We start from the raw sequence: 10,903 nt of genomic DNA on the forward strand, positions 1-10,903 counted from the left end.
TATTTTGTAGCCGGGCCAGCTTAGGTTATGGAATTTATGATTAAACAAGTTGTCAATATGCCGGAGACCAACTATTAGCCGAGCAATTTTCGGGAAGCCCGAGGTGGAGATGCGGATACAGATAAAACTGCTAAGCGGTCCTGGCTAAATCGATTCCAGCGCGGGTTTAGGACCATTTACGCGCGCCACAACTTTCTAAGCCAGAAATTATATGAGCTTGTCGCCGGAGGGACGAGGCGCAAGTGGGCGGAAGAAGAACTTTGGCGACGGCTTCCCCGGTTTCCGTTGTGTGTGTTTTTTGGCCGAAAATTGCATTTCTATGCAAATGCCATACAGTCAATGACTTTGTCACGACTTTGTTAGTAGTTTGCCTGGCGGGGAGGAAAGCACCATCGCCGGGCAGGGCGAAAAGATTTGTGAGTGCCGGACAAAACTTGGCTGGTGATCAACAGTTAGGCCAAAGTTAGCAGCCGTTAAGTTCTCTCACTGGCACTTTGAGTCGCTCGTAAAGCATAAAGCCAATCACCATTAGTGTAATCGCCTTTGGTATTAAGCATTATCGAGTAGTCCGGGCCAACACCTCCTCCCTTCTCCCGCTCCCGTTCCCGTTCCCGTTCCCAATCCCGTTCCCTTGCCCTTTCCGATTCCGATTGCGATTCCATCTAAGCCACTTCAAGTCTCAGCCCTAGTTTGTCGCTAGTTCGGCCGCATAAATTAAACAGGGCCAAAAAGGGGAACCGGAACCCGTGGTGGTAGGTGGTCTCTTTGATTAAGCCCTTAAGTTTGCACTTGCCGGTCGGTTGGCCTGTCGGTCGGGAAGTCGGGAAAGGCGTCAGGTTGTGGTTCTGATTCGGATTCTGTTTACTGACCATGCTAATCACAAAGGCTGAATGCCGACTGCCTCATTGTTCGTGAGTCCGAGTCTGCGGATGTGCCTTCATTAAGGTGGCTTGCCGGAAAATAATATACGAATGATTGAATGCTCCAGTGAACCAATAAAACAAGCACGACACAGCTCGGCACACTGGAATGGCAACTGCAGCACGGTACTACGACAATAATTCAAATTTTATGATTGAGTGGGCAGACAGAACATCTGCATGACAAGTATAAATAATGTAATCTGTGTGCTGGCAACTACATAGGTGCTTAGTAATTATGCCTATTCAAATAGTTGCTTCTGCAGCACAAAGAATCCGTTGTGTTATATGCAAATAAGTAGGTATTAAATATAAACATGTATAAATAAATACGAATGTACATATAAAGGACACACACCCACATCCTCGCAGTATATTTAATCATAATGCCCGATGCGATGATGTCACACTCGTGGCATCAGCACTTGGGGAACTCCAAGCAAACCAAGCCGAATGTGGATGAAGATGATGCCATGGTGCCTTTCCCATTTGCAGTCATGTCGCAGCAGATCAGTGTTCAAATCCCTCCCAAGCTGGCTGGCTTATCGATTGGTTCCAGCTTCCGACCCCTTCGACATTCCGCAAAGTTTGTTTGCCTCGCCAATTTCACTGCCATGGATGCAATTTGCGTTTTGCATTTTAATGATGTCATGTGGGATGTCGAACAACTCCCCGCTCTGCAATTCTAACACACTGGCCGCATGTTCGCAAAGTTTCGAATGGCAGTCACCTCAACCAAACCACGCTCCAGTTACGATGTCTGCATTGAATGGCGTTTGTCAATTTAAATGCAAGTAGCTGACGGGGAAAAATCGACATACTCGCCACTGTCATTCGTTGGGGTTGGGATTGAATTTTCAAACTAATTTCGCCGCTAAGTAGGAGCGATTTGGACAGCTGAATTGATTGGCATCGCTGGTTTATTTATAACATAAATCTAATGGAAAAACTTTTCAATCGCGTTGATTGACCTCACCACGCCCACATTCAAAAGGACAAACAGCCGTTTCCAGGACACAATCCTTTGATGTGTTTTCCATTTCCTTGTGTGGGCACTTGGCTTGCCGTGCTGCTGCCCAAAAGGCAAAAGGAAACGTTTTCAGTTCAAAGTTGTTTCTGGTTTTATTCGCTCGAATTTTCCACTCTCGAGTTCCTCACACAGTTTTCCCAATCGCCCTTGGTCATTTTCCGAGCGTTGTGTTGTTTTACCCCCCATTCCCCGTCCATCCGCCAAGAATGCAAAACGGACAAAAAGTGAGTGGCAAGAAGTTGAATTTATTTTGATGCAGATTTGTTTGCCTATTTGTTTGATTGGCTAGTGTTTTCTGATAAAAGCTTTTCGGCACCGGGCATTTCCATCTCTATGAATTCGGCCCACGGCCAATACGTTGGAAATCCCATTTTCCACAGAGAAACATTGGGACAACAACGTATTTCATTTTTCTGCGAGGCGAAATTGCATTAAAGATGAGAAACTCGCTTGATCTAATTGATTACTTAATGGCTTTACATAAAGAATTAATAGTTCAAAGTGGTTTGTTGGAAGTCAAATAAAAGTATTTTACTATTTGCTATATGTTTCGTCATTCAATCGATTGATGCTTAAATATGCAGTGGATTGGTTTAGATTTGGATTGCATTTACTATAAAGTGTGTATTAAGCCCTGCTTTAAAGTCGCTCTATTTTTAATGCATTTCTTTTGGCCCGCTCAACCGAAAATTCCGATGGCAGATGTCCCCGGCCGCCTCCAAATTTGATTAACCTGGCTGGCTCACAAAAAGTTGCTTGAACTGTGAACTGTCTGTCATGCTCATGGCAAAAGAACGAGGGGCGTAAGGACGAGGAGATTTACGAGCAGAGCGAAAAGTACTCGCCGCCGTCAAGGCTTTTCATCCTCAGATTCCAGATTTCCTCGGCTGTCGTGAGGCTCTCAGGATCCAACAAAGCCGGGAACATTGCACGCAGTCTGTAATGGCAATGGCAATGGCATCACGCATTCAATTAGCCAAAGTGCAGAGCGGTCCAAAGTGCGCCAAACGGTTTTCCCAGCCGATTTTTCAAGCCCAAGCTGAGCAGCACTTTAAGCAACGCGAAAAATGGCGCAGCTCGGCGAAAGAGTTGTCTGCAAAAAATTAGGCACGAATTGTGGGCAATTTGTCGTGGTCTCTGAACGCGGTCTCCACAATCCCCCACCATCGTGTGTGTGCGCAAATATTTTAACTTTTCCGGATTGTTTTGGGTCATGTGGGGCGCACACAGACTTCGACTAATTGTTGCAATGCTCGCGGCAATTTGTTCCTCTGCGGTTCTGTTTGCACCTTTTTGGTGGCAGCCCTCCTGGTTTTCCTGGCCATTTTCCAACTGTCAGGGCGACTTTATTTTCATTTCGCTTTTTATTTCTGCTCGTCCTGGCGCCGACTAGCCGCCCTCCACTTGTGTACTTTCTTAGTCCTTTTTAATTGCCAGGATTTCTGCTCGAAGCCGACTTGCAGCTGCAGTTCTTCCCTACATTTGAATGCGCTCGAAATGTTTCCGACTTGTTCGCAACTCGGTGGGCAAATCCTTAACCACCTCCAGCTTCAGTCAGCATAAATGCCGCCCGCGGTCTGTGTAATCGACTTCTAATTACTTAAGCCAGTTGTGTGTTTAACTATGCAGCATAATGGCGCCCAATGCTGCTGTAATTATTGAGACCCGGAAACTGAACGAATTCGGTCTGCAAATGTTGAGCTGAGAGCTGGGAGCTGGGAAGTTGGTGAAACAAAGGGCTAATACCAGCAGAAAAAAGACAGTGAAAAGGAAGCTACTTTGAATGCATTAAAGCACTCATTGCACTTGGAGTTGTCTACATTAATTAAAGTTAATTTGAGACACTTGTCAGTTAGTTACTGCTCTGATTTCATCGATATCATCGCACTGATTGGCGCACAGCAAACAAAGCAATACCTGAATTTCTATAGGTAAAAGATAAGGCATTTCCTAAAATGGCTGCGCCAATGATATAACAATTTGGATTTTATCCTTGCTCCATCCTTACATATATCCTTATATCCTTGTCGTCTTTGTATCTCTTGGCTGAATGCCAAACGGAGAGTTTTCACCTGCAACATGCCTACTCAACTGGCAACCTCGTTGATGGGATGGGGATGAGAGAATGCCTGTCTTCTCACTAATAAACCGTAATAAACTGATGTCCTTTGGGCTGTGCACACATATACCGCCCGCCGTCTCCCTAACTGCGCTCCTTTCAACTGGGCTAATACCCGCCTTTCTCCAAAAGAATACGACAAACATTTAATCTGCACACAGACACGCGCTGAAACTTAACGGCGAAGGCAGCAGCAGCAGCAGCAGGAGCAGCATTTCCTCGCTTTTCCGGCTGCAGTCAGAAAAGCGTAGCGAAAAGACGGGGAAAATGTGGCAGAATTGGGGGACAGGGGACTGGAGGTCCTGTGTAAAAATTATGCGCCTTGTTTGGCGTTTTGGCATCGCTGCCAAGCAAAATACACACGGCAGATGATTATGAGATCACTTTGTGTATGACTTGCTGCGAAAGCAGATCCTTTTACCTTAACTCCTCAGCCTCCCCCTCACCACCTCTCACCATGACCACCTGTCATGTCCTGGCTTTAATAAAAATAAATGTTTCTTGTTATAATTTCTTACACGTCTCTCGCAATTTCCTCATCGCTCTTCTTGTGTCGTTTTCCCATTCTTCGCCTGATTCCTTTGTTTTATTTTAGAGGGTACCTGTAATTTGAAGGGGTATGTTGCATTTGGTGTGATTTTCACATACACTTATGATTAAATGACATTTTACGAGATACTTATGTCACTTATTTCTAATTATGTAAAGGTCACACTATTCCACCCGAGTTTTTGTTAACTCTTTTATTTTGTAGTCCATGGTACCTCGGAGTCGTGGCTCTCCACTTTGAGTTTAACGTGTGTTTATCTTTGCCTCACTGGCGCTTTGAAGACCCCGCTTAGTGGGGTTGACCAGGTGCAGGAGGGTGTAAAACGAAGGGAAAGTCCCACCCCCTTTCCCGTGCCTTCCAGCACTTGTCTGTCGCTAGCTTCCTGTCTGCTCCATTGTGCCGGTGAGACGTCTGCCCCCTCCCCCACCCTCTCATCGGTGGCGGGAGAGGGGAAGGAAGTCCTTTGCGAAAAGGAAGAGTGCATAAAATATTAATCATTAAGGGCGCGGCGGTAATGAAAATACATACTAAAACATAATGCATACATTTTGGGCTAATAATGTTGAGGGATGGTGGTGGCCCTGCCATAATGATGGATATTATACCGCCTGCTGGTTGTTGGTTTATGGTGATTGGAGGGCAATCAACGAAAGTCAGGTGGCCGCAGTGACCTTGTGCTTCGAGTGCCACTTCCCATTTGGATATCAACTGATTATAATGAATAGGAAGTCGACAACTGCCATTTATTTGGATTTTTGACATTAATATTCCTGCTAGCCAAAGGGGCACGTTGAACTCCCCTATAAATCCAATAAATCCAATTGTTCAACCTTCTCAGTTAGGGTATTACTTTCTGAAAGAGTACAAATAATTTATAGTGCTTCAATTAAGGGGCTCACAGTTTCTCGAAATTGAGAATACTTAAGACAATCCTTAAAATTAAGCTAAAAAACTCATTAATTCGAATACAAAAATAGCAAATCCCCTGAGATAAATCCCAAAGTTACACCCAATGGCCACCCCACCTCTAGGATTGAGGGGATTTGTTGTACGTCATTGGCATGATAAAAATACGCCAGACAGCAGACAACCGACAACAGAATTGACTAGAAATTTATTTTAAAGTCTTGGGCTTGGAGGCGTGTTAGCCCTGTCAGATGTCGTTACCAGCCAAATTACAGCAACAACAAGGTAATTGAGGGAGGCACGGTGATGTGGTAAGGAAAAAACAGCAAAGTGTGTGCTGTTGCCAGTTGCCTAAACGTCCTCAGTAATTGACACTTATTGGATAGACCACCGCCATTAATCAAATCTGCGAGAAAAATTCCGAAGGATTCTCATTAGCCAGCGCGGGCCATTGCCCCAAGAACATTGGCCAATTATTGGATTTTAAGGACGCCAGCGAAGAGGCTCCATCATAAAACTTAGACTCTGTGGCACCACTCTTTTGGCCCGACCTTGAACTTTGTGTCGCCATTGCGTCGCCCATAAGCGTCAACAGCAAGAACATCAACAACTAGCTCAAACTTTCCACCGTAGCCAGTTTCACTTTTCGCGTTACCAGTTTTTATTCGCAACTTTTACTGCTTCCTTTGCCGTTTTTACCCACTTGTTTACGCAGTTTATGTGTTTTCTTCTTTTTAATTTTATTTCGATTCAAATTAAAGTGTGCTGGCTGCACTCGATGCTGCAACTGCAGTTGAAACTTTTACTCTCTCTGGAATTTCCCCTTGTTTTATTTTCGTGTATTTTTCTGTTTTGCTCATGTTGATTTTCATCGCACCCCTGAGCTAAAGTTTTGGACAATTTAATTGCAGCTCTGTGGTCTTTGTCATTAAATGGTGGCGGTAGTCCAAGCTTGTAATGGCCTATAAGAAAAGAACATGTGACATGACTATATATGATGAGAATCAGATGAGAAATATATAATAATTAATAAAATTAATAGTATGTAAGATGAAGGTCATATTAGGATTGTGACGCCTGCCGCGCACATTTAAATATAAAGATGAAATATAAGGAAGAGTAGAACTCAGCGACGAATAATTAATTAAAAATGAATAAAAATAAGAAATATGAAGTTAAGAATAGAATTAACTGAAGAATATGAATGATTGAAATTTAAATATTTGAGCGCGTGCGCCAACATGCACGGTCGGAGGGTCACACTGGACCAAGCAGTCTGGTTACACTTATATAGGCAAATGCCACGCAGACGGCGGGCACACTAAGTCCATCTAGGGCCTATATAAGGCGGGCGTCTGTCATCTATTAGTCACTCCGTAGCCGACAGCGAACGGATGAGGTCAGCCTGCCGCTGGGAAGGCGGTGACGGTAGTGGTAGCTTCGGGGAAGGCACATGTGAAAATTATGGGGCGCTTCTGCAGCTTTGTCATGCGATTAATACAGTCGCTACCATAAAAGGTTTAGGCGCCACAATAATCGGCTGGCAAACGACCACTATACTCTTAATAGAAGACAACCGAGGGACCTCATTGTAAGTGTAAACGTTGATATTTGGTGAGGATTTCAGAGAAAACCTAGGCGAAGTCGCCCGGATCGGCTTCCCTGTGTTTGATCCAGATTCCTATGTCATTCTTATCGGTCTGACTGAACCGCTTTAAATTTTGAGCATTCTGCCACTGCTATAATGCAAGATTACTGCGCAATGTCGATGTGGACCTGTAATATATGCTCTGAGCAAACAATTTTTCGCAATCATTCCATCTTGTATTTGTGCCCTTTTTTTTCCTTAATAAGCATTTTCGCCAATATTTTTTCATTTCCCGTTAAATTTATTTTATCTATTTCAGAATATATGTTTTTCTTAGACTTGGATTCCAACCTAACTAATTTTCGTTTTAGATTTGAGTTTTCTTTCCTCAAATTTTTAATTAGAGTTTGTCTCTCATCTGACAATTTTTTAAAAGCGAAATATTTTTTTGAAACACTTTTAAAGTTTTCGGGTTTTTATGGCACTGCCGACAAACTTCAACGGGGGACTTTGAGCGGTGTCTTTTTCGTGGAGGCGATCCTACAGCATTTAAATTAATATAGGCATTATTGCAACTTTTATATTTTATAAGATTGCGATCTGGAATTGTCCCTTTCTTCAAATATTTAACCCCAATATCATCCCCAACAGCGACGAAGTGCTCGCCATAAAATCTTCTGTAAATTGGCATTTTCCGCCCATCTTATTAACATTTTTGGATCCCTTTCAGGAAATCTAAACAATTTAAGAGCGGGGAAATCGCGCCTAGATTTCCGACAGTGGGATAAGCTGCACTTGTTCCCACTTATGTATCTTCTTTTTTTCTTGGCCATATCCATAAGGTCATTCAAATGGGCCATTTAAATGTTTTTTTCACTTACAATTTATAAATTTCAATTGAAACCTTTGTCGAAAAGCAGCAGCACGTTGTATAAGCGTGAAAAATTACGAAAATACGTAAACACTAATCACTATTTATCGCAATTACTATTTGCGCTTATAATTCCGTACTTCACTATTGCAACAAAACGATTTTAGTATAGTCAACTAGTCAAAACATCGAGGAGCTCTGCGTATAGTGAACTTTAAGCAAACGGGTTAAGAGAAATTAAAAGGAAAAACCAAAAATTTGGCGCGCTATTCTTCCCACCCAAAAGTGCGCGCTTTTTAAAAATATCAAATTGGAATAGACAAAAAAAAATTAAACTGAAAGCTAAATATAATGCGCGTTTTAAATAATGAAAATGGTTCATTTACATACATCATATTAAGTCAAATGAGTTAATAAGTATACTAAATAATTAAGTCAAATTCAAAGGAAATTATTATAACTACTGTAATTTGAAACATACATTTTCCAAAAAGAAGACATTACATTGAGAAATAAATATTTCATAAAAATAATAATTAATTTTTTATTTTTTAAAAAATAATAATTTTAATAATAAATAATAAAAATAATAATATTTCATAATAATAATTAATAAAAAATAATAATACGTAGTAGAAAATAAAAATTAATAAAATAAATAAAAATATTAAAACTGTTTATTGCAAAAGTCATATCTGGAGGCACGAAGTGCGGACACAAGCACTCAACAATCACTGCCTTATTAATTTTTCTCACGACGCAAGCTGAATACCCTAATGACAAGTATTCTAATATAAAGTCATTTTCGAAATTTATTTTGTGATGTACATAGATTCGTCTATTACTATTTCTAAGCTTTATTTAAATAATAATAACGTTAAGGCACTCCAAAACAAGAATTTTTCGCATGGTGCCAATTGATAAAAAATAATATAGATTTAAAGTCAACGAACTTCTAAGAACCAATATAGTAACTTATGTAGTGGGCACTTTATTTAATTACTAAGTACAATATACTGTTGTTTTATGCCGTAAGCTTGTTGCGCGGCGGAGCTGAAGTTCAAGTGTGTCCAGTCTGACGATATCAGAAGATATCGTCCTCCAGGAAAGGTCTTGGCGTTAGTACCTGTTTTCGCCGTGATGCCAGACCGGGCTTCAGTCTGGGCGCCACATCTACTCCCCCTCCAGTGACTTCGCCAGGTGGTGAAGGTAACGGTATAAATTCTGGAGCTGAAGGTGCAGGGCTCGGCGGTGTAGGTGGCTGCGAAATCTGTTGGTCAGGCGGTGGAAGGGCATATTTTGTCAAATTTACAATGCATGAGCATACGTGTGCACACATACAGCTGTCTGCTATCACTGTATGCGTAGAAAAGAGCTGTTTGCTGTAGCGCTATCCGCTCTTTCTCTCTCGAACAAAAACTCGAGAGAGCCTGGAGCCACCTCTAGAGCCACGGCCAAAAAATCACGTACCAAAAATTGGTATGGCGTTACGCATCTTGTTATTCAAGTGTCTTTGGCATCACTCTCTACCGCGTCGGCGTAACGTTTTCTGACGCGTTTAATTCGGGAGCGAGGCATGTCTGGCTTCTTCGGCGATCAAAACTTAATGCGCAGAACAAACGTTGCAATAATGCGTAGAACCCAAGTCTACCCGCAATACAAACACACTTTGGAGACTTACTTCACTCCACACACACACTAATACCAACACACATTATGGCATTTTTGTCAATTCCATGCTAGTCCCATTCTTAACGGGAATATCTCTCTCTCGCTCTCGCTCCCGCCCGCGACCAGACTACGTTCGGCAGAAACAGTTATTTGCCACGCTGTTGCGAGGTAGAGAATCCGCGTTCTAAAAATATGCAAAACGAAAGAAGTGGACACAAATAACAGAAAACGGTCGTTATACTTGAAATTAAAAATAAATCTGCGACATATACTTATTGTAACTTTTCTTTCATTTTACGTTAGTTACGTATCTGGACGAGACAATTTTTCTCAAAACCTTAATGTTCTAAAGCGAATCCATATATTTCTACCGAAAAGCGTTTGGGAAATCCTTCAGCCGATTCACCGACACTTTCTAAAGCTATCAGGAACTTTTCGCACTCTTCTTATGTGCGTATTATATAATATGTTTCACCCTACGTATTATTTTTTATATTAACTAATTATTATACATTTCTCATCATATATAGTCAATATAGGGCATTACAAGTTTATCCGGCCTATATATACATATCTATATTCGGCCTACCTTGGTTAATGGCACATGCATGACCCCCAATGCAAAGACGCTAGAATATTCACAATAGTCTTATAAATCTTGATTTTTTTTTTCTAATTCTAATTCTATTTATTATGGTTTCAAAAGGAATCGTTCAGTAATTCCTCTGAACTTAACCTAATGTGTGATAAAGATAAATGAGACCAAGTGGTATCTTAATTATAAAGTACAAAAGAAAATGTAATATGTTATGTTATCCTCCGGGTAAGAAGATCGCTGGGGTGTACCCTCTTCAGTCTTCGGAGGGAGATGGGATCAGCTAGGATAGTTGCTAGTCGGTTCGGGTGGGCCATAAGCCTGTCGGCATAACGGCTGCTGTGGAAATTAATCTGAACCCCAAGAAGGGTAACTTTCAGATCTCTTTCGATGACAATGTTCGTCACGTACCAGGGGAGCCCAGATGCGTGTGTGCTCTCGACTGGACCACACGGAGCCTATTAAGCTGGGATTTGGCGGCAGTTCCCCACACCTGGATGGCATAACTCCACGTTGGAGCGAGAATGGCTTTGATTAAAAGAGCCTTTGAGCTCATTTGAAGTTTGCTGGAGTGGAAGAGCCAGTCGAGCTTTTTTAGCTTCGCCAGTGACTTAGATTTGACCGACGTGATGTGGGCCCCCCAGGTCAGTCTC

This window comes from Drosophila mauritiana, chromosome 2L, assembly GCF_004382145.1.
Source record: "Drosophila mauritiana strain mau12 chromosome 2L, ASM438214v1, whole genome shotgun sequence".
Taxonomy (NCBI): Eukaryota; Metazoa; Arthropoda; class Insecta; order Diptera; family Drosophilidae; genus Drosophila; species Drosophila mauritiana.